The sequence below is a fragment of the Pogona vitticeps genome, chromosome 4 (genome assembly GCF_051106095.1).
Source record: "Pogona vitticeps strain Pit_001003342236 chromosome 4, PviZW2.1, whole genome shotgun sequence".
In the NCBI taxonomy this organism is placed as follows: domain Eukaryota; kingdom Metazoa; phylum Chordata; class Lepidosauria; order Squamata; family Agamidae; genus Pogona; species Pogona vitticeps.
Window position 1 is genome coordinate 132,266,107 of NC_135786.1, and position 25,257 is coordinate 132,291,363.

The following is a 25,257-nucleotide window of genomic DNA, read 5'->3' on the forward strand; positions in this document are numbered from 1 at the left end:
GTTCTCTATAAATGATTTCCAACTTGAGGACACAAAACACACACACAATATATGCAATGCTTACTTTTTCATCAAGTCCATTCTTACTTGAGCAAGTACATCATTCAGCACAGTTGGTCATGATGGCTAGGAATGATATGGGTTTTAGTCAAACAGATCAGAAATCCAAGAAGTTACCCTGTTTCCCAAAAATAAGACCTAACCTGAAAATAAGCCCTAGTATGATTTTTCAGGATGCTCGTAATATAAGCCCTACCCCAAAAATAAGCCCTAGTTAAGTGAAACTCCGCCCTCCACCATTGTGCAGCAACCAGAAGAAGATGACATGGCTGTATTTGAATAAATGTAGATTGTTGTACATAAAAAAAATCCCCCTACTGCATTTTTGGAGCAAAAATTAATATATGACCCTGTCTTATTTTTGGGGAACACGGTAGCTAGTCTATAGTATGCATAGAAGGTCTCCATTTCTGAAGTTATTACAACCAGTTCTACATATACCGTATTTTTCCGTGTATAAGATGCCCCCATGTATAAGACGCCCCCTTTTATAATTCAAAATTAAGAAATCTAAATGGGGCCTAGCAAGTGCAGGGGGAAAGGGATCAAAGCACTGCAGGATCACTTTGATCCCTGCTTTCCCCTCCACTTGTTTTTGTTCTCTCCTGAGCTTACTTCCGTGTATAAGACGACCATCAATTTTTAGTCTAAAGATTTTAGACAAAAGTATAGTCTTATACATGGAAAAATATGGTAAATCTCGATATTGCACATTTTGAATGAATAAAACTTGTATGTTAAAAAGTGTTTGGCCTGTTCCAAAAAGAATATATTTCATAGGCAGCTTTTTCCAGTGTTCCACAAAACTGGAGGAAAAAATGTCTTCTGAAAAGCAATATTATCCTAATTTCCCTACATTTACTCAAAAACTTCATATTTCTAGTCTGATTCAACAGAACTCTTTTTATATTCTTTGGGATTACAAATAAACCTAATAGTGTTCGTGTTTATAACTAAATTGTGGCCATTAGTTCACAATATAATACAGGCTATCCATGATGTTTTTAAACATTGTTTATATTTTCTACCTTCTGTTAAACCGTAAGAATCCCGTTTTGATTCCGCAAACTTGATTACTGCAGTCACCAAGTTTTCTACAACCATTGCTCTTTAGTCTAGAATGTTTCTGTTTCTAGCATGTACTATTTATGAGCAACTAGATGTTTTTCCTGTCATAAAAAGAACCCAGACAAGACTGTGATTTTTTTAAAGACAATAACTAAGCAGAATACTGCTTAATTGCAAGAATCACCAAATGTGCAAAAAGTCAGCTGCTTGTTTTCTTATTCTGCCAATACTGATCTTGATCATAATTCATCCATTCTAGAACAATGTACAGTATCATAATAATAACCAATGAATTATTACCATAAGCCTGGATCCTTTGGAGGGGGTCAAATCTAGTCAAAACTGCCATCTCTTTCCCATTTCTTCAGCTGGTATACAATAAAACTATTAGCGAAATGTAGGTGGAAAGGCTGGGAAAAAATCCTGTGCAAAATGGTAATTGGAGATGTGTTTTCCTCATTTTGGTGGGGTGTCTGTCCTGCAACCAGTCACACATGGCTTAAGAAATAGGTCACACAAAGGATGTACTATCGAAAGAAGAAAACCACTTGTGCAATTACCATTCTAGATGTGGTTGTTTTTAATACGACCCACTCCATAATTTAACTCAAGGTTTCTATGAGACGCAGGGGGGTGGGGAATCACACTCCACCCAAATAACTACTTATTATTAAAATTCACTCTTTGGATCAAAATAAAATTTTTGGGTGGGGACCAGTGCAACCTCTCTGACCATTGTTACTGATCCATTTTTCCCTAGGATTGTTTTGGCTCTGAAACAATTGTGCAGATCTAAGCACTCACATGGGCTTTTGCTGAAAAAGTATATTTTTTTTCCAGATAACTCACGCAGCCTGCTGCCAGTGAAATGAGAAAGGGCAAAGGGGTGGGGGTGGGGGACAGAACATATAGAAAAGAGCCATCCACCTGCATTGCCATTTCAAGATGGAGTGAAAGAGAATCGGATCTATTGCTCATTTAAGGTCCATATACACTCACTTCTATGTGGCCACCTTAAGAAGAAGCTGATGAAAACATTCTCCTGGCAAAATGAAGAAAGGAGAAAATAAAAATAAAAGTTCTTGGACAGCTGCTGCCTTGCTAGAACCCCTTCTGATCTGCCTGTACCATTAAACCTATGACCTGGCCTTGCCATTTTCATTTCTCTGTGGATGGAAATGGAATTTTCCCCGAGAGCAAACAACAAAAAAGGCACAAATACTGGCAAGAAACCTTGATTGGGCATGTGTGTCTCTACAATGCTACAATTTTCTTGGACTGAAAGGCTGGCCCACAAGTATATATTTCAATTAATAAATATTTGTAATTATTTATTTAAAATATGTTTACCCCACTTTTCTCCTTAAAAAGGACCAAAGGCAGCATATATTATTCAAATACAATATTAGAAGCTAAAAACAGTAAGTATACAAATACTATAAAGATTCAAAAGATACTACACTAAAAGACAGTAACCCAAAACAACACTGCAGCACATAGCCCAGACGTCACCTGTCCGTCACTGTGGAACCTTGATGGGAGAGCCAATAGAGAGATCGGAAGGCGGGGCCAGAAGAGTTTGAGGGGTAGGGAAGAAGGATAGAGGAGTGCTGGAAAAGGGTTAGAGAGCTGGAGGCTTGGAAATTGGACCAGGAGGGTCAGAGATAGATAGGGAGAGTTAAAAGAGTGATTTGAATGAACCAAACCTTGTTTAATATATGTGATTCACTTCCCGTAATTTATACTGCAATTCCCAATTGAATATTTACCCCACCCTGTTCAATAAACTGATTGTGTTTGGCAGCATAAGTGTCCAGTACTTATTTGATGTTAAAGAAATAACATCTGGTGGCAGCGTGAGGAGGAGGAAGGAGCGTGAGCCTTTGTGAGGACAAAATAAAACAGGGGCCACATGGGTGAGCGCCACGAACACCAAATACACATTCAAGGGAGTGCTTACCTGAAGACAAAGGCAAGCAAGCGTGTGGAAAGACAGTAGAGATGGGGCCTCCAGTGGGAGGGAGTTCCAGAGAAAGGCCTCTCCATATCCCCACCAAACACACCTGTGAAAGTGTTGTGAAGAAAGGAAAGGCCTCTCCTGATGATCTTAATACCCCAGTACAGTGGTCACCAACCTTGGGCCTCCAGGTGTTCTTGGACTACAATTCCCAGAAGCCTTCACCACTACCTCTGCTGGCCAAGATTTCTGGGAGTTGAAGTCCAAGAACATCTGGAGGCCCAAGGTTGGGGACCACTGCCCTAGTAGGCTCATACAGGGAGAAGTGGTCCTTGAGATAGCTTAGACCCAAGCTGTTTAGGGCTTTATAGGCTAAATCCAGCACTTTGAAGGAGTTGCTCCAAGAGAGGGGTTATCTGTCCCTGCGACCTGCTTCAGTTACCAGTCTGGCTTTAGGCATTTTGAACTCCCTGACACTTCCAGACACTTTCCAGAGGCAGCCGCACATAGAGTGTGTTACAGCATTCCAGCCAAGATGTAATGAAGGCCTGTATCACTAGATCAGACCTTTCCAGATCAGACCAATCCTCGAAAGTGAAGAATTATAAAACACATAAAATGTAGAGAGCTAGTCTGTGACATAATGAGAAACAAACAATACAGATTGTCACAGTTTATCATTCAAAGTAAAATAAATGAGGAAATAAGTACAGGAAGGAGAACTTCTAGGCTGAAAAATCTTGAGAGAATGAGGTTTGGTGTTGCGCCACGGAATTGCCATGACCTCCAATCTCCCATGGTATGGAGGGAGGAGAGGCAAGAGGAGGAGGAAGGAAAGAAAGATGATAAAGACTCTCATTTGTGAAGAGGTCATTCTCACAGGCTCCATTAACCAGAGAATCCACTATCATTGTGGGAACCATTGTAAGGATCAGAGCGCAGGCCTTCAGAGAAGGGACACTGACAGATACCTGTGGGAAACTACAGGCATTCCCAAGGAATTGGAAAATAATGTAATCATGAGGTGGGGGTGTGTGAGGGTGGATATAACCTTCATAACTTTGATAGCCCCATGTTCCTTGAATCTGTCCAATGACCTTTTAAAGCCATCCCACTTGAGGTCCATCACTACATCTCATGGCAGTCACTTGAAGATGTCCTTCTTTTTCTCTACCCTGACTCTCTCACCACTGGTCTAACTGGGACCATCATGCAGTGTCTTATATGCACTCAGGTTCCTTCTGGCAAGGTGATCCTAAGGGGGCTTTCAAAGTAAGAGAAATATTTAAGGACCAGTGTTAACAGTGCACTTGCTCCACCACCCCCGTTTCCATAGATGATCAGGAATTCGAACACAATTCTCCCAAGTCTGAGTCCAACACTTTATCCATTGCACCATAATGGCTCTCTTATCTCCTTTCCATATCTATTCAAGAAACACAAATGGGGCTCTATTATTATTATTATTATTATTATTATTATTATTATTATTATTATTATTATTATTATTATTATTATTATTATTATTATTATTATTATTATTATTATTATTATTAATAATAATAATAATAATAATAATAATAATAATAATAATAATAATAATAATAATAATAATAATAATAATAATAATAATAATAATAATAATAATAATAATAATAATAAATGATTGATTGATTGATTGATTGATTGATTGATTGATTGATTTGATTTGTACCCCGCCTATCTGGACTACCAGACCACTCCAGGCAGCTTCCAATACAAAATAAAGCAATAAAATACAATAAAAATACAAAAATGTGCATAATCATCGAATAACAATCACAATCACAATAAAATAAAGAAAAATAATATAAGGAAAATTAGAAAAAGAATTCAAGAATTGGCTGGAGGGAAGGCCTGGATGTATAGGCATGTTTTTAATTGGGTTTTAAAGACACCCTGCGTAGGGGCGGCACAAATCTCCGGAGGGAGGTTGTTCCAGAGGCAAGGAGCCACCGCCGAGAAGGCCCGGTTTCGTGTCTTCTCCTTCTGGGCCTCTCTCGGCATTAGGCTCCTCAGCCTCACCTCCTGACTCGCGCGGATGATCCGGGTAGACCTAGGTGGGAGCAGGCATTCCGCCAAGTATTGAGGTCCTAAACGGTTTAGGGCCTTATAAGTAAGCATTAAAACTTTGAAGTCGACACGGAAACGAATGGGCAGCCAAGGCAATGCGGCCAGCATTGGAGAAATGTGTTGGTATTTTCTCACTCTGGTAAGGAGTCTGGCCGCAGCATTCTGCACCACCTGAAGTTTCCACATCAGCTTCAAAGGCAGCCCCACGTAAAGCGCGTTACAGTGGTCTAATCTTGAGATTACGAGCACATGCACCAAGGTGGTGAGCGCCCCCGAGTCAAGGTACGGTCGCAGCCGGGCTATCCGCCAGAGATGGAAAGAGACAGTACGGACTACCGACGCCACCTGCGTTTCCATGGTGAGCGTCGAGTCCAGATGTATGCCCAAGCTGCGGACCCCACTCTTCACGGCCAAGGTGGTCCCCCCAAATGTGAGAGAGCCACCCAAGCCACCTACCACGGGGGCACCCACCCTCAGAACCTCTGTCTTGTCCTGGTTCAGCCTCAGCCCATTCTCCTGCATCCATCCCAGTACGGTCCCCAGGCAGCGCTGAAAGGACAGGATGGCATCACCTGCAGTAGGTGAAAAGGAGATGTAGAGCTGGGTGTCATCGGCATATTGATGACACGAAGCCCCACATCCTTGAATGACCCCTCCCAGCGGCCTCATATAGATGTTGAACAGCATTGAGGAGATGATTGACCCCTGTGGAACCCCACAATTGAGACTCCACGGGCCGAGACACTCTCCCCAAGCTGCACTCTCTGGGGACGGTCCCCCAAGAAGGAACGGAGCCAGGCAAGAACCGAGCCACCAATTCCCAACTCGGAGAGCCTCCCCAGGAGGATACTGTGGTCGACGGTATGGAAGGCTGCTGAGATGTCGAGGAGGACCAACAGAGACATTTTCCCCATTGGCCTCCCTCAACAGGTCATCGTACAGGGCGACCAACGCCGTCTCTGTACCGTGGCGTGGCCTGAAGCCCAACTGGAACGGATCCAGGGCATCTGTTTCATCCAAGTAAGCCTGGAGCTGATCAGCCACCACCCTCTCGACCACTTTGCTCATGAAAGAAACATGAAATGGTCTGAATGTGCTCAAGGATATGTGTTTTTCAGCCAGAACAAAACATTTTCAGAAATCATTTTCACCCGTACTCAAATTCTGTACGGTTGTCTGAAAGCAAGGCCTTTTTTAAAAGGGAGAGTTGGGAGTAGTTTGAGGTGTTTCCTTTCACTTCCTTTCACACACATTTCTTCCGTCCCACATTCGTCCCTCCATCAAACAGGTTTTCAGGCATTATGAAACCAAAGGAATAGCACCCTTCCCCCCCCCCCCCGCAGCACCATAAGTGGGATGTGAGTCTCTGCCATCAACAGCGGGTGCCCTGTCTTGCTTCACGCCCTGGTAGCTGTTCTGCTTTTTCTCGGAGGTTTTTTATTGTCCTCCCTCCCTCCGTTTTCTCCCCCCCCCCGCCGCCGCATGAATCCTGATCCCGGACTCCAGAGAGTTCGGCCCAGCTCTTGGCGGCAGCTTAGCACCTGGCAGCCTGCCAGCTGAAGTGTGTGGAAATGACACCGCCAGGGCGGCAGAGATTTTCCTTAATTTCTCTCTTTCCCGAATGCAGACAGGCTGACATTGGCTGGAAAGTGGAGCAGCTCGTCAGGGACAATCAATGAGAATCGATCGAGCTGCTCAGACGAGGCTCAGGGCTGGGAAAATAACACAGCAACACCAGCACGCAGTCACACACACACACACACACGCTCACGCACACACAAAGATTTTAATCTAATCTACTATTTCAGTCTTTTCCCATATCCTTCCCTCTTCTGCTCTTTGGCTTCTTGGAAATAGCATTTCACCTTCCCTCCAACGCTGCTGGTAACGACGTAAAGTTTTGGGGAGAGAAGAAGGGGCCGTGGAGGAGCCCCGTTTTCTTAGTTTGCGTTTCTTCCGACGGAGACTCGAAAGGCGACAAATACTCGGACATCAAAGTGGATTTCGCAATCCCGTGACACTGTTCACACGTGCACGGTGCTTGTTCTCCCTGCACACACACACACACATACCCAAAAAAGAGAAAGAAAAAAATTCCATCCTAGCTGACGGGGATGGAATTTCTCCGTTCGGTTTGCATGTATGTGTTTCTCGGAATTAGTGCGTTCACAGGTAGCTCGAGAGTTGCGGGTCAGACGGTTCTCACAAGACCGGTTCTGGGAACCCGCTTGTGAACGGGCGAAACCGTCTGGCTATACATAGCAGCGAAAACAAAACTGTGTGCAAAGAACTTGCAGCCCGCCAGAAGGTGTGAGGGGGGGGGGGGGAGTTAGACTGGCTGGCTGGCTGCGGTCGCTCCCAGTTCTGGCGAAGCCTGGGGCGAGGGGGGGGGGGTCAGCGGCGCGGAACTCCCTCCGTTGCAGAACGAGGTCACCGGCAAGGAAAGCAGGAAGACGGCTGGGAGGCTCCGGCTCGCTCATTAAAGCGGCCAGGCGGACGCGCCACAAGCGAGGGGGGGGGCAGGTGGCCGCGGTGGTCCCAGGGCCAGCGCCGCTCCCTCAGAGCCGGAGCCCAAGGGGGTCTCCTCGAGAGGAAGTGTGAGGGCTTCGAAAAGGACTTTCTTGGGAAGTGGGGGGGTGAGGGGGAGAGAGAAAAGCGGCTCTCTTTGCACCACATGGACGGCCTGCAAGGCGGCGAGAGGGGGAGGGACTGGGCGACTCTTTCCCCGGAGGCATGTTCGCCCCGCTTCTTTTCACCGAAGGCGCCAGCGCGGCCGGGGGGGGGGGAGCCAGGATTCCGTAGGAGGGCCCGGATATGGGGACTCGGGAGTCACGAAGCAGTGGGTCTGCCGGGCTGTACCCACGACTCTGAGAGGAAGCTGAACTTCCGATTCGGAGTAAACCCATGTGCAGTAGTAGGACCACGGCGTTGTCGCCTCTCTTCAGGACCCACAATTTATACTATATTCCGAAATATGCTGAGTAGGGAGCAGGTCCAGTTGAAACTCAGCGGAGTTTACAGCTGAGTAAAGTGGGGGAAGAGCCATGTTTTATAGGCGCTTTAAAATAAAATAAGAGGTGAGCTTTCGAGCCCTGCGGGGCTCTTCATCGCAGAGCGGAGGCAGGGCGAGCTATGAATGGAAAAACTCCAGAAACTGTCCCGGCTGGATGTGGCAGGTCAAGATTTGTAGTTAAGAGCCTGCGGACAGGAAAGGTCAGCTTGAACTGTGTCGCTAAATATCAGGTTTCACCTCGAGCGAGGGGGGGAGGGAGGGAGTCGGGTGACGGACGAGTCCTGCAAGATCGCCTGTTTTCACGTCTGAGTGGCCCCATGCGAGTCTTCGCTACCCCTCTGCTTGGTTTCGCGCAAGGACTCGGGCAAGGTTTGTGGTTCTGTGTGCGGGAGAGAGAGAGAAAGTAATAGCCTGCGCGGCCTCCTTCGTGATGCGTGTCTTGGGACAGTCGTGAGGCGTGGGGATTGGGGGGGGAGGGGAGCGTTTTCATGTCTGCCTGCACGCCAGCGCTTGCCCCGTCCTTCAAAGGAAACACGATTCGCACACGCTCCTCCTCCGGGTCCACGTCTTGGCACCCAGGGCGGGTTGCGTCTGCGGGGCGTCGGCGTCGCAGAAGAGGCGAGGTTGGACGGGGGGGGGGCGCCGAAGGAGCGGCGCATTAAATTTCGAGGCGCGGCTGCTGCAGTCTCGCTAGGGACGCGCTGTCGGGCGCCGGCGAGGCCTGTTGATTGACACTTGCGCGTTGGCTGTTGTGTCAGGACCGGAAGCCCTCCGCTTTCTTTATTAGTGGGGCTCTGTTATAATCCGTGCCTGATTGCTCCTTAATTCAACGGTTGCTTGCAGGATGCTTTGCCGCCAGGGCTGGGCTGCCCGAGTTGTTTTCACTTACTGATTGCAAAGGATAAAAGGGAGATAAAAAAAAAAGGACCCTCGTATTGGTTTGGCCAAGTGTCACAAGGCTGGCGACAAGCAGATGCAAAAATCATTTTCAAAGCGCAGGCGGTGAAATCCAACCTTTGCCAAAGCATTTCTCCAGATGCCGAAACCACCATTCAGCATCTTCTCCGCATATCATTAATCTACCTTTAAAAAGAAAAGGGTAGAGCGAAAATAAGCAGGTCTAAAGTTATCTGGATTAACTCCTTTTAGTAAAAACAAACAAACAACTCACTTCTGCCTCTGGCAAGCTGCTCCAACTGGGGGCGAACAGGTACAAAAGCTACCGTTTGTTCTGTCCTCCAAAGGGCAGGTGGCAAATCAGGATTTATTTATTCACAATGAAAAATGGCTTTGGGAGGCCGTGATTTAGAGGGGTAGAGAAGGGGGGGGGCTCAATCTTTTCCCAACCGGCAGTGTTTTTGCTCAGCATTCTGCACATTCTCCCCAGTTCATTTCCTTTCACAAGGTTACAGGTGCATATTTACTCTTCCAGCAAGGAAAAAGCTGGGGGGGGGGGTGGAATGAGAAGGAGGAGGATTTAAAAAACCAAAAAAAAAAAAACCTGTCAGCAGGGGAAAGGTGAAACACACACACACACACACAGATACACGTCAGAACTGCAGCTTGTTTTTTTTATTGTGGGGGAAGGGGGAAAAAGGCTGTGCAGCACTGTGGTTTTGCCTCCTGCAGTAGACAAAAAACAGGCCCAGACCACATCCCACTCCAGGGCAGATACTTGGATTTAGGTGTTATGTTTTAATTCCCAAGACTTCTGGAGAAACTCACCAATCTCAACATAAACCCCCATTGTATGACTGGTGCACTTTTCCAGGAAGCCAGCAGGTACGTCTGATGCTTTGGTTGCCTTTAGATTTCAGTTTCCTAGCACTCAGACTGCAAACGTAACAGGAGCTGGAAAGGGCATGTTCCTTCTGCTTTGCTGTTATGGGTCAGAGTGCCTTTGACCTTTGTGATGGTTTTTTTTAATCCTCTCTCTCCTGGCCACAGTTTTTGTCCTGTTCTCAAAAAGGTTTATTTTGCTTAGGTTATTTTTAATTTTTGTTAAGAGTGAGCATTCCTTATTTATGTATGATATTCCTAGCTTGTAGTTCCTCAGAAAGGTCCAGGAACCATCAAGTAAAAACAATATAAATCAAGTCAAAAAAGAGAAAGAAAATAACAGAAGCAAACTTAGAATTAAAAGCACCATTTCAAACAATTAACACATTCAGGAAAGTCTGAGCGTCTTCATTTTGCAACCACGAATAAAGGGCATGGAATGGTCCCTGCCCCAAACAAGACCTCCCAACCAAAGGTACTTCGGAGGATGCTGGGATATGCAAGAGGGCCTCAACTTACATGCTTAATAGGCAGGTAGACTTATGATTCCAAATGGTGAAGAGCTGTAAATATCATAACCAATACTTTAAAATGGGTCTCAAAACTACTGGAAATCAGGATGTTTGTTATACGTGCAGGAGAATGGCAGAACAAGGGCTTACCGTTTGTTGAAGCCCCAAGACTTTCTAGTAGCAAGGACTGTGACATCATCCACCATTCCCACCTTTATGCTTCCCTCAATTTAGCACCAACCCTCCCGGTGCCTGGGAGAGAAAAGGACTTTTCTGGCAGCAATACATTCTTGCAAGTGACCCCAGTTGTAATCCAGAATATTCAAGGGTGGTTTAACCTTGACCACTCTCAAATATTCTGGATTTAAGAGAAATTATCTTTGGAAAAGAAAAACTGCAACTTGTTAAAACTCATTTGTTGATATGGTTTGATCCAGCCCATTTATTCTTTTCATTTCTTGCTGGGTTGGCTATGCAGACTGTTATGATGAGCGTTCGTATTAGCATAGTATGTACCACTACATGATTGTACATATTACATGCCCAGTTAACACCTGGCTCCTGTTTTATAGATCAGTTGAAGCTTCCAGATGCTTGTCTGATGCAGCCTGACGTGTTGCAGCATTTCAGACGGGATGTAATGCTCATGTGTTACTGGGATCAGACCTGGAGTGCCTAGGACGAGACATAACTCTCACAGCAGTCTAAGCCTGCTATAGACATACAGTACTTGGCCATAGCCAACACTAGAGCTAAGCCTACTCTTCCCACTGTCCCAACACAACTGTATTTAAAACTACAAACTGCTTGCTAACATTGGCCTGTCATTTTAATGTAGCTTTACGAAAAATATTACAATGCACATACTGCCTGCCTTGCAACAGGATCTTGCCTTTTCATACATGTTTTCTTCAAGCAAACAGTATTCTGCAAAGAAGATGCTTCTTTCCCCAACTCCAGCACCAAAGTGTGTGTGCTTTGAGGTGTTGTGTGTATATTTTTTTTAAGTGATGAACTGGCTTTTTCCTGACAGCAAATGTCTTGCCACCCACTCTGAACTCTCTGTCCATCATTTTGTGTGCAGAGGGTTAAGCTGCAGTAGAACTGGTGGCAGCAGTAAGGTTTGGCTTAGTGTGACTGTCACAGAACAGAGAAGGTTGCTTCCATTTCACCAAAGGCGTGATGACATATTGTCAAGACCGCCCACAGAAATTCTGTGGCCCAGGATTCATGCCTGAGATAGGTCCTTCATCTTCCCCCACAATTAATTCCCATGAATTATGTATGCAGCATCACCAAGTGATATGGTCTAACTCATTCCTCAGTGTGACATCATTCCCATCATATCCGTAGGTTGGAGCTCAATGCTGCACAGGTTTGATGCATCCAGTGCAATGGCCTAATATTTCAAGGAACACCACTTCCTCTCTTGTGGTACACAATGTGGTCATTGCTGAACAAAGTGGGATGCATATTTCACTGGAAATAAGGCAGCTTTTTCCTAACAAGGAATGGGTAGTCATTTATTGGGTGGTGATCGGAGGACTCCCATATTTTTCCTCCATTTCTTGCGAGGAAAGACGAAAGATCTTGCTAACGCTTTTCCTAGCTCACACTTCATTTGTAGAAAAATTGTTTTCAAGCTCTCACATTGCCTGCTGTAACACAAATACGCTCTCTGCCCTCTTAGTCCATCTGTTGCTGTTGTAAGTACTGGAGGGGCTGAGCTTCATTGGATGCTGTAGGTTCCTCTTTACTATCACCAGTGATTGTTACTACTTGCAACTAATAAAACACTGCTTTCTCTCTGGTTTGCATGTGCTGAGACTTATAAATCGATCAATCAATCTGATTTTCCTGTCACTTCAAAGCCTCTCATTATTATCTGAAATTCTGGACTAAAGCAAAAACTTGCAATCCATGCATCGCCTGCTGTTTGATGAGTTTTTTCTCATGTCTTGAAACATTATTTCCTAGGCAGTATTCCAGTAGTGTATGTCTGGACTCTCTCGTGCTACATCTACCCCAGCTTCATGCATTCCTGGGGCTAAATCCCATTGTTCGGCCCAATAAGAGAAGACCCAGTGAATCAGTGGGACTCATGATAGTTGATTCATTAAGTCGCATTCATAGAGCTGGAACTAGCAGTCAGATACAACTGTGGCATCACACAATTTTAAAAAAAATCTACCATTATCCCTTATTATCATATTTATCATTTATTTTAAAAATATGTGCTGATTTTCCATGCTTAAAATTTTTATCTACAACATATTTTAAAAACAGTAATTTAAACATTCAGTAACAACTACAGACACAAAGGCGTTCAGATAGATCAGTTGCAAAATGCCATCAAAATGCATTTCACATCTGCTTTTCATCTGGAAAGGCAAATCATGGCAGAGTGTTACCTAATAAAAATGTGAGAAAGTAAACTGATGTTTGAAATGTAAAGGTGCAAGGTCCAATATCTAAGCACAAAGCAGAGAACACAATCCCATTCTCATTCAGTACTCCATATTTGTTTGCTTAAAAACAGCATCAGAAGAATCATGTGGCCATCCTTCAAAAAGCATCTAAAAACTTGCAATACCAGTGTTCTAGGGATGGAGGTAGTGCCACCTCCTTGACTGTATCACCCCAAAAGCCAGTTGCCAAGGGAAAAGTGGTGGGGAAAGTCAGTTCTGAGATCTTGCAAAGCCATCCATCACCAATCAGAGCTGAGAACTACAGGGCTAGTTGGACCCATTATTTGACTTGGCATAAAGTAGCTTTTTATTGTTAGCACCTGCTGACAGAGCATCCTTTGTAAAAACTCACGTTCCCTCACTGTGTGCTGATGGCTGGTGGGCATCACCTGATAAAGGGTCTGGGACTTCCAGAAGGATGGATGCGAAAGTATAAAGAGGGAGCTGAATTTCTAACTAGAGTTTGCTGGAACTGAGCCCCTCCTGTGTAGCAGTGGGGCAGAATAGAAATCAAATAAATAAATAATAGAGAAACCCTACAAGTTTCCTGAAAATTGATGCAATGTCAGTGATTTAGGTGACTGCTGGAGAAATACATATTTGCTTCCTGAATCTTTCAATATTTGTAAACAAAGCAACTACAAGGACAACCACCACCAACCTGCCCAGTGCCTGCTGTTCTGTCATCCAAAAGGAAACTAAATTCTGTGACACTGGCCACTATTTCAAAATGCGGGGCACAGAGAATTCTGTTTTCATTTCACTCTGGTAAGACAAAATGGGATGGAGAATGCAATAAGCTTAGCAACATAAATTTAATAAAAGAAAAACAGCAAGCAACAGAAGGGGAATTTAAAAATGTTAATGGATAAAATCGTAGACCTGGAGGGTAGATCACATCTTTCATCGTTTTTCTTCTCCTCTTGCTGTAAAACCTCAGCTCTCTAAATTTTCCTGTTCCATGTTATGTCCTCTCTTTTAGCTTAAGATTTCATTTTCCTCTCCTTCCCATAGCACAGTCCAAGCTGAGATTGTTCTGAAGTCAACTTCAACAGCTGCATTTTATTCCTGAGCTTCAGGAAGCAAAGCTGTTAGTAAAGCAACATTGGGAACAGACAACAAGAGACTTTGCCAGGTTCAGAAGCTGCACAGCTTGCCTGCCTCCTGTGCTCCCCCATCCCATCCTGCTTTACTTCAACCTCTCAGTTGTAATCCTCTTGGTTCCACCTATAAGTAACCTATTTGTAAGGCACATACTGCCTTCTGATGCAGGCCTCTTTTATTTCTCCGTAACTGCTGTTCATTATTAGGTGGTGTGGCTTTCAAGAAACAAGAACAGGAAGGCTTCGGTTTTGAAAATTGTCCAACACTGCATGACCTGCCAGCCTTGTTCTTCAGGTTCCCCTGACTGTTCTGGTGACCAAGGACAGACTGGAGAATGATTTTATGCAAAAGGAAACTGGGGTCTTTCTTGATGTCCCCCTGATTTTTGCTTATATGGTTGGCTGGTGCTTGAACAGAGAGCATCCACCAATACCCATACCCTTATCTCTTCTGAAGCTTGGAAAAGACAGTTTTGAATTACTGGTAACAGCAAACCTGGCCTTGATGCTGAATGACAGTGCCACCTTGTCTAACTGGAGGGCGCTAGAAAAAAGCAAAGAAAACTGCACCCACTGACCCCAAAAGAGGGGCTGGAAAGTTAATGCCACTTAGACGGCCTTATACTGGGCAAATAGATTAGCAGGACTGTAGCACTGAAATTTGACCAAGAAACTAGGTGTGCAGTTAAAAAACAACACACACTTGGAAATACTGCTCAGAGAAGCCCTTCAATTAGTTTATCATTAATCAAAGTGGCCTTGCTACATGTCATGCTGCTTTCTTTGCCTTCTGGGCTCAGCATAGGATGGCTTCTGCCAGTGGAAGAAATTGTTTTGGAGACAGGGGTTCGGCTGAGAGAGGGCTTCAGCTAATGGAAACAGGAGGCCAGTGTGTGTGTGGTTTCCCCCAGAGGCAGGAAACCTATTCCTAAGTCACCCAGAGCTCAAGCATGAACTCAATGGATGAGTTCATCCCATGTTTCAGAAATCACTGACTTCAGTCCAGGTGAAGAGAGGGAGGCAGGGGTCTTTGTCCCAGGAACACCTCTGCTTCATGTGCACCAGCCACAACTCTGTAAGAAGATGCAGAGAGGAGGGAGAAGTGAATGGGAAAAATGCTTTGAAGAGGTCAGTTCCTATGGCTTCAGGGGGAAAAGGAAAGAGAAGAGAATTGCCTGAGAAACAAGTCTCCTTATTGCAGAAACTCTATGTTTAAACGGGAGGGATGCTTTCATCATCGGTCATAGCCAACACAGACATTCAGTGCTGTACTTTAAGGTGCAAGTGCATGCCATGTAGAAATGGCTTTGTATGCATTTGCAGACATTTGGCTCTCTGTCTCTGGAAGGAATAAGACAAGTGATAGGGGGTCTCTCTTCGCATGTTACATTTTAGTGTACACATAAGAATTTAAAGAGTCGGTGAATGTTGACATTTACAACACATGTATCATCAGGGAGAAACTGACTAAAGTTTCCAAATGAATATAGACTTAGTGTCAAACCTGGATGTGATGCCATCGGACATGTTACATACTGCCATGTAACATGCCCGCTATTGATCTTGGGTGTGGAGTGATGTATTTGTGGTATTGTTACCTACCCAATAGCTTCAAGGTGATTCACAATTAAAAGGTTAAAGCAGGAAAATAATTGTGTAGCATTATAAAAAGCCATAAAAAAACAGGTAGAACAGTAAGGCCAGTGAATAAAAAAAAAATTTTTTAAAAATTACAAACCAGCTAAAAACATAAAATAAAACAGCAGAAAGGAAATTAACCTTTGTATAAGCAATTAAAGGCAAGGAAGCATAAAGCACACTTTAAAAAAGTATTTATGTACAACCTTACAACCAAACTACACAATAACCTTCCATAATATTTCAGAATAGTAGCCACAGTTTTTAGACTCTGACTTTGGCAGAAGAGCCTAAGGGTTTATCCAGATGGAGCATTTATTCCTATGAAGTACTTGGTTCAGTGCTAATCACTTCAGCATTTTTTTTCCTGCCATCCAGAGAATGCAAAGCTTGATCTGATACCTTCAGTGCTTTTCTGGGTTTTTCATTCCTCCTTCAGGCATTATTTATCTTGTTCTGAGTTTTCTTCTGGGGAGCGGAGAATAGCGCTATGATGCTTTCTCGTCAAGTCCATTTCTGTGTCAGAGGCCCCCAGCTGGAAGCTTCTAATTAGCACAGCAATATTTTTAAAATAAAATAATTAAAAGCACCAGAAGCAAAGATGCAGCAAGGATGTAGAGTCTTTAGAAGTTTTTTTTTTTAATCCAGGGATTTTGAGGAGAGGCCCTTTTCAAAGATGCTGCTAAAACTGGTGCAACATGGATGTGAAACATGGAAAACCCAGCTATCTTCTGCCACCAAACATTTGGGTGGCGTTTTTGACCGGCCAGGCCCTAAAATATGACAAGGACAGGCTTCAGACAGACATGTTGAGGGAGGGAGTTTCACATGTCACAACAGCCATTTGATAGGCCTCATGGACTGCAGCAGCAGCAGTACATAGAGAATATTTCACTCGCAAGTCCATGAGAGAGAGAGAGAAATTCTTCTTTTCCCTGAAGCTCTATGACAGAACCCCTTCCTTCCTTCTGGCTCTTTCTTGTGTATTACAGGCATGAAGAGCTGGCTGGATAGTTCAGTGGTTACGGTGCCTCCTGTGAGTAGAGCCAGCCTGCATGGCCTTGGGCAAGCTGCAGAATCCCAGGATGCCCCCAGAAGAAGAGAATGGTACACCAGTTCTGAGTACTCTCTACCCAGAAAATTCTGAAACACTGGCAAAAGTCAGAATTGACTTCATGGCATGCAAATGCAAATAGATATGAGGAAAACTGGTGTGGCCTGTTGTGCCAGGGCAGTATTTGAGGGAATGGGTTGGACATGAGGGAGGGCTTGGGGCATGTTCTTTATTATATTTAATATTAAATTGTCACAAACAGAAAGTTGTGGCTACATTTTATACCTCATATACATAGAAATATTCTAGAGAAGGAATTGCAGATACAATTATTTAATGTCCTTCTCCTGCTCTTGTTACTCACAACCATCCCATGAAATTGATTGGGCTGATGGCAACTGATGGCACCTAGTAATGTTTGTAGATGAATGGGAATTTAGAATCAGAATAGTGAAGTTGGAAGGGTCCAATAAGGCCATCAAGTCCAACCCCTCTGTTTGATGCAGGAATACAAATCACAGGATATCTGCCAGGTGGTTGTTTAAGTTTCTCTTGAATGCCTCCAGTGTTGGAGCACTCACCACCTCTCGAGGTTACTGGTTCCACTGTCATACTGCTCTAACAGTTATGAAGTTTTTCCTGACATTCAACCGAAATCTGGCTTCCTGTAACTTCAGCCTGTAATTTGAACCAGTCCTACCCTTATTCCATAGAAGAAGGATGAGGATATCGGATGCTCTGCATCACGTCCTTTCCTGTTTCTGAGCAACATATGTGCCCATGTGTGTGCCCATTGTCCAGTGGGTAGTCCCAGCTTGCCCCTTGAAGCTGGTAGCTTTAGCCACAAGTCAAAGGGCTGGCCTGGATGTACCTTTGGCCTGAATTAGCGGGCGCTCCTTTAATGGTCTCAGGGGAGACCGGAGATGCTGGTGCCGGCAGAGCGTTCTCTAATTCTTAATAGGAAAGGTAGAGCCTTTAATCTCTTTTGTCCTCCAGTTGTTCACACACGTGCACAGAGAGGGAGCCGACATAATTTCTGACTGGCAGGCCTTTTCTGTTTGCATTTTTCAGGCTTAAAGCTCTCTAGAGATGGACCTTGCCGAGTCGTTTTAATAGTAGTTGCACATATCTGTATCTGCATATACACCCCGTACGATAATTGCCTCCATTACCCGCACGCACTCCCTGATTTCTTATCTTCCACCCTTATTTCTCTTTCGCTCATCAGCACACCTGGCTCTCTGCGCCGGTCTCCTTCCTCCCCGCCCGCTTGACTCTTCCCTCCTCCCCCCCGCCGTGCCCCCTGACACCCCCCACCCCCGCACCAGCTCCCACACACCGTGGCGGCGGCTGTTACTGCTCCCCCCCCCGCCGCTTTCTTCCTGGAGCACGGTCTGCGCTGACCACACTCGCCTTGTAGTCGCACAGCTTGTCGGCGGTTCTCAGGTTTTATTATTTTTTTTTCCCAGCGTGTTGACCCCAACAACCTCTCATCGTGGAGGACTGCGGCATTCATCCTGCTTTAAACGTATTCCATCTGCACGCTCCCTCCAGAATTCCTAAATCTGATAACCAGGGGGTGCGCTTTCTAGCTTTGAACAGAGAAGGGCTGACCTTTGCTGGGGGAGCGAAGGCGGCGCGGGCGGTGTGTGTGTGTGTGTGGGGGGAGAGATAAAGAGTGAAATGGCTTCAGTGAGAACCACGGTTGTTTTGCAGACCTGACGTAAACCGGGAAGGCTTGCTGCAGTTAGCCCTGAAGGTCCCTTTCTTTGCCTTCTTCCCCAGGTCCATCTTCTTCCTCACACAACCTGGAAAATCCCAGGACTTGTAAGAGAGAGGGAGAGAGAGAGATGTGCACACACAAAAGAAATTCTCTGAATTATTTAGTAATGATAGGATGGCTCTAACTGTTCGCAGCCACCAGCTTCTCTGGCTCACGTCTGGCAACTTCCGTCTGAAAGGGCAAAGCAAGCACTGTTTGTCTTAGGAGGGTGCTTCAGCTCTGCTCAGTGGCTGCGGAAAAGATGGAAATGATTTTGCAAATGATCCTGGACACCCGAGAGCCCTTTCTTATCCAAACTGATGCCATCTATTCTTAGAGCTGGGTATATGTTTTCTTCTTCTTTTTTTTAAAGCCATTCTGTCCACATTTCAGTACATGATGCTTTCCTAGCAAACAAGCGGGTAAAAACTACAACCGCTATAAGTTCCTTTAACATTTTTTAAAACACACAGACCGGTACCTACACAAAAACTCCAACCACCACCCACAACAAAAAAAAGAGGCATAATCAAAACACTGGTAGACTGTGCAAATCGGAACTGTGAAGCTCAATTTCTCAGCACTGAACTCAACCATCTGAATTGGGCCCTACAGGAGAATGGCTATTCCAAGAATGAAATGAAAAGAGCCATCAAGCCAAGAAAACAACACCAAACTGAAGAGGAAAAACAGCCACCCACAAATAAAAGTATTTCTGCCATACATCAAAGGGATCACGGACCGCATGGGGAAACTTTTGAAAAAAATATAACCTACAAACAGTATTCAGACCCACCACAAAAATACAACAGATGTTATGGTCAGCAAAGGACAAAAGGGACCCCCTCACCATTGCAGGAGTATACTGGATACCTTGCAGTTGTGTACAGGTATATATTGGAACCACAAAATGCAGCATTCACACCAGAATCAAAGAACATGAGAGACACTGCAAACTAAAGCAACGGGAAAAATCAGCAGTAGCTGAACATGCCCTAAAACAAGCGGGATATGAAATTCTGTTTCAAAATACTGAAGTACAGTGGTGCCTCGCTTAGCGATGTTAATCAGTGTAGAAAAATCGCTGCTAAGCGATAACATCGCTAAGCGAAAATAAAAAGCCCATAGAAATGCATTAAAATGCAATTAATGCGTTCCTATGAGCTAAAAACTCACCTTTAAGCGAAGATCCTCCATAGGGGCGGCCATTTTCGGTGCCTCTTAAGCGAGGAAACACAGCGGGTGGCCATTTTGTTTACCCGGACGCCATTTTGAAACCACCGATCAGCTGGCTGAAAACGAAGGCTTTGCGAGGATCACTTCCCTGCGATCATCGCAAAGCAAAATTTCCCCATAGGGACCATCGCAAAGCGATCCCTTTTGTGATGGCAAAAAGTCCATCGCAAAGTGATTTCATCGCTATATGGAGCGATGGCTATGCAAGGCACCACTGTACTGGACAACACCAGCAATCATTATGTTAGACTGCACAGGGAAGCCATTGAAATCCATAAACTTCAGGAGAGCTTAAACAAAAAAGAAAAAAGTCTAAAACTTAACAAAGCCTGGCTCTCAGCACTGAAAAATACAGAATGCGAAAGGTCAACGAACTCTACCCAGCCACAAAGACCAGAGATCATTGCACAAAAAAGACACCCATCAACCACAGTGACAGATAATCTCTCCCCCTTAACACAACAATACATCCACAACAAAGACACGTTGATCACCCTATCTCCTGAAATGGACAAAAGCTGTTCCCACAGTTATATATACTCAACTATCCAACAAACAGCAACAGAGCATGGACAGAGTTCCTACTCCAGTCCTCTGAAGATGCTGGCCACAGAGACTGGCAAAACGTCAGGAAGAACAACCTTCAGAACATGGCCAAAGAGCTCGAAAAACCCACAACAACCATCAGATCCCTGCCATGAAAGCCTTCAAGAATACATTTATGAAAAACGTAATTCTGACTTGTTTATTAATTGCTCATTCAAATGCTGAAATTCTCAGTTCTAATGTAAAATAGTAATCATGTTATTTTTATTAATTTAAAATACTGAAGTTCTCAGTCATAATATTGTGTTTTGTGCCATCAATCAGAACTGAATTACAGTGACCTCAGTAGGGCTTTCAAAGTAAGCAAGAGATTTACCAAGTAGTTTTATCAGTTCAACAGACACCATCAGCTTCCATGGCTGAACAGGGATTTCAAACCCTTTTCTCCAGACTTCTAGACCCTCACCCTATCCACTAAACCACATTGGAAACATAATGATTTGTTCCTTTGTTGTTTTGTCGTTAAGTCATGTTCGACTCTTCATGACCCCATGGACCAGAACACCCCAGGCCCTCCTGTCTTCCACTGCCTCCCAGAGTTGGGTCATATTCATGTTGGTACCTTTGATGACACGGTCCAACCATCTCGTCCTCTGTCGTCCCCTACTCCTCTTGCCTTCACATTTTCCCAACATCAGGGTCTTTTCCAGGGAGTCTTCTCTTCTGATGAGATGGCCAAAGTATTGGAGCCTCAGCTTCAGGATCTGTCCTTCCAGTGAGCAGTCAGGGTTGATTTCCTTCAAAATGGATAGGTTTGTTCTCTTTGCAGTCCTGAGGACTTTCAAGAGTCTCCTCCAGCAACACAATTCAAAAGTATCAATTCTTCGGCGGTCAGCCTTCTTTATGGTCCAGCTCTCACTTCCGTACATCACTACAGGGAAAACCATAGCTTTGACTATGCGGACTTTTGCTGGCAAGGTGATGTCTCTGTTTTTTAAGGTGCTGTCAAGGTTTGTCATCGCTTTCCTCCCAGGAAGCAGGCGTCTTTTAATTTCGTCGCTGCTGTCACCATCTGCAGTGATCATGGAGCCCAAAAAAGTAAAATCTGTCACTGCCTCCATATCTTCCCCTTCTATTTCCCAGGAGGTGATGGGACTAGTGGCCATGATGTTAGTTTTTTTTTTATGAGCTTCAGACCATTTTTGGTGCTCCTCCTTCACCCTCATTACGAGTTTCTTTAATTCCTCCTCAATTTCTGCCATCAGAGTGGTATCATCTGCATATCTAAGGTTGTTGATATTTCTTCCAGCAATCTTAATTCTGGCTCGGGATTCCTCCAGTCCAGCCTTTCGCATGATGTATTTCTGCATATAAGTTAAATAAGCCAGGGGACAATATACAGCCTTGTCGTACTCCCTTCCCAATTTTGAACCAATCCGTTGTTCCATATCCAGTTCTAACTGTTGCTTCTTGTCCCACATATAGCTTTCTCAGGAGACAGATAAGGTGGTCAGGCACTCCCATTTCTTTAAGGACTTGCCATAATTTGTTGTGATCGACACAGTCAAAGGCTTTTGTGTAGTCAATGAAGCAGATGTTTTTCTGGAACTCTCTGGCTTTCTCCATAATCCAGCGTATGATTACATTATATTAGTTGCATCATATTGATTATATCTATGCTATGCTTGTACCCAGCATCATATTGCAAATGCTCCAGATAGTAGTACCCTAAAATCATGTGAGTGGGTCCTGCAACAGAATGTTGTCACCAATAAGCCATCTTGAAATGTGTTCAGATTGCAGAAAGCTGCTCCCTCCAAAGTTGGGCTACAATCCTGTCAGCACTCACTGCCTGATTTCACTATTAGAAGACCAGAGGCAGAATCCCATTGAAATAAAATGAAATAAAATAGCCACCTCCCTACTCTTGCGTACTGTTTTCCAGTAATTCTGAATTGTGCTTGTAGTTAAATAAAACAGAGAGAGGGGAAGTTACAAAGGTAGGATGGGAGAATTTTTTGAAACTGTTTCTCCCTTCTTTCTTTTAAATGTTTTCTCCTCCATCTTCTCTTTAACTTTGATGCTCCTACTGTGTCACCAGAGCTGCCTGCAGAGAAGGCAGTTTAAAAAAACAGTAAGAGTGTGGAGAGATGTTTCAAAAGAAGTGGGGGAAGCAGTCCTGGTAAGCCCCTTCCCTGCCTACTGTTTAAGATATCAGATTACAACCCAAAAAGTGGTACTATAACAACCACTTCCAATTTGCCTCCTGTGAATAGTGGCAGCAAATTGGAGCAGCCATTTTGGTCCATCCCTAAATTGGATGTGTGCTTGTCCTTCACAATCCTTCTTCCAATTTTAACATATTCTCTCTTTGTTGAGAGCCAAATTGGGGATCTGCAAGTGGGATCTCTTTCCTAGGTTTGCAACTGATCCAATGAGGCCACTTACATATCACCAAAAGGGTCTGTATCACCAAAAGAGAGAACAGAAGACAGCACTAAGTTCGATAAAACCTACAGACTAATGTTCATGTACATATGCAAAATTAGACACTTTAAAAATAATTTAGATAGAATTGTAATACACCTCATCCGCTTAGTGAAGACTGTGACCAGATTATCTGTGTGCCTGTAGAATCTGCTGCTCTCTGTCTGAAGTTGTGTAGAGTTCAGGTGTGGTTTGAAGATAACCAGGGAGCTGGACAGGGGACAGATTGCATTTGTCTTCAGTGTGGGAGGGGTTGTCACTCTTGAATTGGCCTTCTCAGCCACATTAGACGCTGTTCCAAGTCCTCTATTCAGAGCACGTTACCATAGTCTCTTGAGACTGAAGGATGCCTACTAAAGAAATGTAAGGATGATGTTTCCTTACAGACCCTGAAGGACAGATCCTGAAGCTGAGGCTCCGATACTTTGGCCATCTCATGGAGAAGACTCCCTGGAAAAGACCCTGATGTTGGGGAAGTGTGAAGGCAAGAGGAGAAGGGGACGACAGAGGACGAGATGGCTGGGCAGTGTCATCGAAGCAACCAACATGAATTTGACACAACTCCGGGAGGCAGTGGAAGACAGGAGGGCCTGGCGTGCTCTGGTCCATGGGGTCACGAAGAATTGGACATGACTTAACAACTAAACAAAAACAAAGGATGATGACAGGGGGTCTTGATGCTGTCCATCTAAAGCAAAGCAAAGTATACTGTGTTTGTACTGCTCCGTAACACTCAAAGCATTCTCTGGACAGTTTGTGATTTAATTATGCAGGCTACGCCTTGCTCGCTGCCAGTGGGCTTCGACCTGGGAAGGATGGAAGGCTGTGACAACCTTTAGCCTGTTACCTGATCCCATCAGGATCAAACTCAGGTCATGAGCAGAAACCTGACGTTAGTAGTGCAATTTAACCACTGTGCCATGAGGCTCAGTTGCTAAGCGTGCATAGGCAACCTCAGTGTCCCCAACCATCCTCCTTAAGGTTCTTTTTCTTTGGTTAGCCCTTCAAATAGAGGAGACCTTCAAAAGGGAACTCTTATCTTGCAGTCCTTCAAACAGAGGACAACCACTTGTACATGTGATCAGTTGTCTGCCCACCCTAAGTTCCTCTGACATAGGTTGCACCTCTGCAGTTTCTGTATCAGCTTCTGAGTTCTTGGTTGCACTGAGTTCGTTGGTGAGGATGCTGCCAAGCACTCTGTGAGCGCTTGTCTTGCTTCTTCCTTGGCACTGGGCTTAAGTTTGCTTTCCAGACTGATTGTATCCTTCGTATTTTGGAAACTCTTGCTCTTCTCTTGGTTTTGCCCAGTAACGAGATGACCCATGGTTTCATACCGTCCACATTTGGGGGCCTTGTGCTCTCTCTGCGTTACATCATTCTACACAAACGGACTCATTTAAAGGCAAACGAGGCCTTATTCAGCCATTCCAGAATTGCTGACTGTGGAATGGTTGCAGGGCCATGAACACCACCCCTGACCCCTCTGACCCCTTATTTTAGAAGGGAATTGCCTCTACCGGAGGATCCCAAGAACAGCGATCCCCCTTCTTTAATGAAAATATTTTTTGGCAGGAGTGATGCAGGGCTGAGGCAAGACCCTTTGGGCCACATTAGCACCACAGGTTGTATGACACCCACCCTGGCTCTACAGGGCACTTGGAAGTGTATTTGGCCAAACACCCACTAGATGACTGGGGTCTCAGACATCATAAGTTGCCTGTTGATTTGAGTGTAATCACAATCTCCTTTTGGACCTTCCTGCTCAATACAGAAAACCATGAGCGGCTGACATGTGCAGCTTCACAGCTCTTCTGTGAATTAATTCTCAAAATACAGGCACCTGTCATTTATTGGGTTTGGGATGATTATAACATCTCTATCACCATCTGGCCAGCAGTTCCATTCTCCATTGTCCTGCAATGCAGAACTTTGCTAGGATGGACGAGGGCTTGTGCTACTTGCACCGACTAAGTTGCTCCTTTCGACAAATGTTTCTTCTTCCAAAGATAAATCCAATCCTGTGCTTATGGTAGAGTCAGGAATTTCTTTCCCTAACCCCACAGTTTCTACAGTTCTATAAATGTGTTCCAGCAGCCTGAGAAGCCTTCTAGAGAAATTCTTAGGTGCACAGGGTAGAGGGAGAATTACAAAGCCCTCCTATGCTTCCACTGGACAAAGTTGCTTTATAAAATGGTTTCTCTGCAATCCTCTTTACCCTTCTCTGCAGTTCTTCTAGTTTCTATCTGTCTCCTTATACTCTTTTAGTACTCCTTTGATCCGCAGCTACTCTGGCTCCTGATGTATGTTCTTCTCCTTCAAGTTGGACTTTATGATGGTTATTTGGACATAAGTGTCGAACCACTTTCAATCAGTCTCCAAGATTTATCAGCTAAGAAAATTCCTTCTTCCTGCACTTCATTTGCTGTTTCATTTACTGTGAATCATCAGCTGTGATGATCTCT